Raw genomic sequence first — 6,000 nt, forward strand, 5'->3', positions numbered from 1 at the left:
TTCTTCTTACTACTTAAGAGAAGAAATACTGAAATATAGTACAATTTCTGAATACACAATAAAACCCTAACTGAAGAGTCTTTTTTCAGTGACAATGTTCTTAATTCTTTTGTTTCCTGAGGCTGGGGAGTACTGCACAAAATGTATGAAACGCCAGGAAAACCCTGCAGATATGAGTTTATTTTTAACCTGGATGATGGCCATTTCATTGTTTATGCATTTAAAACAAAGGATTAGAACTGCTGCTCGGGAAAACATTTCATATTTTCAAGAATTGTCTTCCATTTGCAATTTTGTAATTGTCAACTTTCTAAGGTTGGCATTCAAATAAATGTTGAGGAAGTCACTGGTTGCAGTAAACTCTGTGTTTCTGCTGGAGGCCCCTTAAAAGATAATTGTGAATTCTGTGATAAGTGCTACAAGTGTATAAAGCCTCTGCTTTATACAGCCTGATTTTAAATAAGCAAACCCTGCAAGGCCTTACTGTGGAGTTCTTGCTTTTACGTAGAAATACATTATGGGGCAGGTAAACAAGGGAAAAGCAGGTCTGAGCATATTCCTATAAAATGACATGCAGGACATAAAGTATGTTAAATCCACAAGATTACAAGCAGTGTGCTTTGGTCCATTGTACTAGTTTGAAATCAAACCAGTGAGAGATCGCAAGTCAGAATTATAATTTAATAGGAAAATGATAAAAAGAATAAATGCAATAATATCAAAAACACTGACAGAGTCAGAATACAGCTTGGAACCCTGTTAGGGTGATGGTAGTCGTCCAGATGAGGTGGTCTTGTTGAAGCGTGATCCTCTGGAAGAAAGGGGGTCTGGTCTTCAGCTGAAAGTCCAGCAGTAGCTCCTGTCCTCTGGAAGTCCCGTAGGTAAGGGCTGCTGTGGTGTTCGAATTCTCAGCTTATATCCAGTATGGAATGCTTGGCTCCTCCCTCGGGGAGGAGCATCTCACAATGGGATGGTGAGTCATGAGATAAGGCCTTGATGAGCCATTAACAGAAAACAGTCCAGGAGGAAGTTATCTCTGAGTCATGCAGCAAGGCAGTGGTGGGCCCATTAACAGGGGACAATACAGGGGGAAGTTATCTATGAGTCATGGGGCAGGGCATTGATGGGCCCATTAACAGAAGGTAGCCCGGGGGGGGGGGGGGAGGCAGGGAGCACTGCCTCACCTGGTTTCAACAGTACATGAGGATGGTGATAGAATATACTGCAACCCAGGACATCCATATTCTGCTCTATGCCTTAACCTTTCCTCAGCCACCAGCACTGAGTGCAAAGCAAAATCTTCACCCAAATCTTCACCCACCACAATGGGGGTACAGAGGGGAAACCAAAATTGTCTTCCAAGACTTGGCAGATTTGGCTTGTGAAATATGCACTCAATCACCATTTGGTTTCATAGACCAAGGAAGAAAAACTGAAACTGTCTGAGATGGCTCTCTCTTTGCCCCAAATATGGTGATCAGTAAAACACAAGGAAATTTTTAAGAAGCCATCTCTAAAAATAGCAGAATGTGTTTAAACTAAAATAAAATAAAGGGTCTTGTCATATGAAAGCAATGAAAGCACAGAGTATAAAGAACTATCACACCTTGCAATTATCAGTATAAGAAGATTAAACAGCTCAATTCCTTTCTTTGCTTTCCAGAACTGAGTTTATCTTCATTCTCACAGTAGACACAAAACAAGACTGGCAGACTTCAAAGGCAAATGGAAGAGTTTTAAGTTTCATCATTAATCTTATTTGATAGGTTTATCACTTTTCCTCCTTATCCCTCATTTGGCAAACAAATTTTTCAAATACAATAAATAGAAATTCATAAAATCTCTCTTAGGGAAGTGAAAGAAATAAAGTGGAGGGGATTTATTATGTAAGAAATTAGAAATCTTGCTTTTTAGATTTTCTAAACAATATTGACAATGAAAATTATGAGCAAGTAGTAACAGTTTAGCTGGTTTAGAAAAACATTTTCAGTAATAGTTTTTTTTCCCTTTTTATACCACATGCTTACATACTTGTTGACTTCTAATTTGTGTAGTTGGGACTGAACATATCATATTTAATGCTATAAAAGTTGTGGTGGCTCCTTTCAATTAGACTGCAGTTATAACAATAGCCTAAATTTTTGTAGAGATGAGCACAGATTGTAACTTTCATTTATTCTCTAACAGATGGTTACAATCTTTTTAATGACCTACTGTTAAGCTGCAGGTAAGCCCTGATCATTTTTCACTCTATTGTTAATTGAGTAACTGTAAATATGATAGTGACATTGTTGTGATGGTCAGTGATAGCAAACACTTGTATCTAAACAATACTAGCTAAAAATCCTACGAATTTCTGCTGGAGAACCTAAGCTTACACCCAAAATACCCATATTATAAATGACTTCTTGAACTTTTAGTTCTAACCCAAGCAATTAATGTTTTTGCATTCATAGGAAAATTTTCCTAACTTTAGGTGCTGTTTCTAGCAGCTAGGTTAACTGATGATGAGCTGGTAGCCCAGTACAACTAACAGTCCTGTTCTTTTAGATATTATTTTAGCTTATTTTAACTTTTTAAAAGTTACAGCTTACCCACAAACATCTACCCTGCTCATTGGCCAAGCATGTTCATATAGGCAGGATATCACCTCCATCATCTGAGACATCACACAGAGCACACTGCTGGCATATTCTCAGACGCTGAGGAATCCTCACCCTGGCAGAGGAGAGGACCCCTCTGACTGTTAAACAGCATGCTGCTGCCTCTGGCAGCTCCTGCTGAAAATGGAGTTTACCCCACTCCCCACACATTGCTGAATTCCCAAAGAATGATTTGTTCTGGCTTTTGAGTTGCTGTCTGCAGGTGCCCTCCATGAGCCCACAGTACCTTCGAGTTGCCTGGTGTTGATCCCTTTGGCCCCTCATTCCTCTCTCTCCAAGGCAGTGCTACAAAACCAGTGGGTGGACATCAGGCCCTGGATGGAGAGCCACTCTTACCCCTGGGTAAGAGCAGATACCAACACTGAATTGTAATTTCTTTCCCAGCTTTTCTGACAGTAATTGAAAAGACACCTTAGTCAGTGTTGTCACCTTGGCTTCCTGTTTTAGATTTGTTATTGGTGCAGGTAACAAAATTGATAGTTTTGTTTGGAGAAAGGAAAGAATTCAATAAAACTCTCAGCTAATATAAAATTGCACTGACATCATTGGGAATATGCTGATCTTCCTAGCTAAAAATCTATTTTCCAGTGTCTTTGTGGGATCATCAGCTTTCCTCGTGTACATATAAAAGGAGGTTTTAACTAATAGACCATAACAAAATTGAAACTGACTTCTTATAAAGAACCAAGTTATGCCTCTGTGTGAATACGTTTGTAAATTACCCACAAAAATCAAAGTTTTAGTCTGAATTCTTAACTCTTTCCTAGCTGGTAAATGGTTTCTGTGGTGTTCTAGCTTGAGACTCAGAAGATTCTTGTATACTAGTGCATTTGATTTTTAAATTGTGACTTGGAACCTAATTACTCACTGATCTCAGGCTCTGAAGTCCATACAAGTTAAAAACAATAAAACTGAAAAAAAATGTCAAAATATCTTTCAGCTCATCATCTTGACATCACCTTAGGCTCTCTCATATTTCTTCTCTCATTAGCTTGGGTAGTATCTCTGGTTTAGTTCTTCCAGCAGTAATATTTGTATCTTTAACAAATGCATCTCCAGCCTCTCTGACATCATTCATTGCCATGACCTTCACAAACAGCATCTTTTTAATGTCCTTGTGTGCCTTTGGGGAAGGTCACAGTGTAAGATGGTTTGTAGTCAAGTGGTTACAAGGACCTAACTTATAACATGGGTGAAGAGTAACAGCTAATAAAACTTCTTTTGTAGTAAAGCTCACCCAGTTTGTTTTAAACTTGTTCTGTTTGCTCAGGGTGTCCTCAGCTCCCCTCCATCTCCCCTCTAAGAATGAGTTGTGTTATTCAGATATGTGATTTAATTATGGTCACCAGGTTTCATGTGAAAAGGATGGATTATGAACAGGAGGAACTGCAAGATTCATGTTTGAGTCTGAAACTAGAAAAAAAGAAGTCTATCTTTGATTCTGATGAAGGATCCTCTTTGTGTTGAACTGGAAATTCTAATATAGATTATATATATATATATATTATATATATAATATCTTGGAAAAAAATAATTCTAAATCCTTTGGAGATGTCTAGGCAACCTGAGCACCTGATATGTACAGAAAGGTGCTGAGGTTTTGCAAAGTAGAGTCCCCTCTCTGAAATGTAATGTAGCATTTCCAGAGCAAATCTGCAGATTGATCCCTGAAGCTCACCTGTGAAGAACAATAAGCTCAGAAATAATTTTTGTAGATGTTATTCCACCTTGAAACCCATTCCTATTCTATTCTAGGCATAACATCAACAATTACTTTTTCAAACAATCTCCTCAATTAGCTAGAAAAGGGCAACTGAACTGTTAGCTGAACTTCACTGAGCAGATTTTCTTGTAGTAACATTTACTTTCCATTTTGTGTGCCCTTACTACCTGATAATTCAGTATTTTAAAAAAATAAAGGAAATGACATTTGATATTAAGGAATTGCAAGTCCAGTGCCATGTATTCCACTATATAATTAGAATTACTACTAGCATGGTAATAGTAGAACAGTTAGTTAATCTTCCAACGACATAAGTCCAATTTTGACCCACTCTAAAAGTCATAGTTAAATTTTTCTTGGAAGCATTGTCAAAAGAAATAAGCACCAGCTACACCTAGAAAGGAAAATAATCTTTGTAGATTTAGATATGATTAACCTTTATGAGCTTTTGAGAAATGAACATAGATTCTCGACAGGATGTCTGTGCTTTCTTTGCTGGGATTAATAGAATCTATCACCTTTTATTTTGGCTTTTATAGTTGCAATACTTCTTAGAAAATTCTCACGTCTCTGCCAAAGATTGCCTTAGGCTGTGCATACAACTGCTATTTGTCTTCAAAACCAGACAAAAAAGAATTTATTTTTTTCCTTAACTCTTACTGATATGGTTCCTGTATCACAATATTTAGCTGATATGTTTACTAGACTCATTATGGGCAAGAGATTGACACATGGAAAACCTGCAATATGGTTCCCTTCAAAGTGAATTAATACACTCCTGAGAATGACCAACGTGTCATCATCACTTTAGGAATCTTAGAGTGTCTTAATCAATGCAAATTCTTCCCCAAACCCTAAACCATGTGGAAAAATATGTCCTAAAATTTAAGAGAATGTTATTTTTACATTTGAATTGGTAGAATATTCATTGAGCCTTGCTATTAAAACCATATACTTTAAAAAAAATTAAATCTTGAACAGATTGTATTTCCATGATTATTCATTCATTTCTTATAAACTGTTCCATTAAATGGGAGGCATAAAGATATATCATGGAAATCATTTGCATGGGCATAAATATCAACACCACGTAGAACACTGGTGACTGATTATATTCCATGTTAAAATAGTTGAATATGCATCATCAAATGCATTCTATAGCAGAAGTTATCCCTATAACTACTATATATATATATATATATATACTATATCTACTATATATCCCTACAACTACTGCACTGAGATTCAAACTGCCCATGACATTGAATGCAGAAGGTGATACTTCCCTGATTTCTACTAAAAATTTAAGAAAATTATTAGCATGTAAAAGTAAGAGCAGGAAGCACTGATTGTATGCAAGATTGGTTTTAGATTTTGTATTTCACTGCTCCATAGTCTGCAAATCAATTTGATGGTATCTATTTCTGATTTCCTGTTTCAAAACCTATGCTTTTGTTTTTCTTACTTACTTTTATTATTTCTTTACATTAGCTGGTCATTAACTTCAGTTTTAAAGCATTTTTTTCCCTTTTTTAATATTACTTCTTCCTCTTCTTCAAAACTCCTAAGTCTTCCTTATGTAGGAAATTAAACTGAACTTTTAAGGAATGGTCA

The sequence above is a fragment of the Cyanistes caeruleus genome, chromosome 9, assembly GCF_971803275.1.
Source record: "Cyanistes caeruleus chromosome 9, bCyaCae1.hap1.1, whole genome shotgun sequence".
In the NCBI taxonomy this organism is placed as follows: Eukaryota; Metazoa; Chordata; class Aves; order Passeriformes; family Paridae; genus Cyanistes; species Cyanistes caeruleus.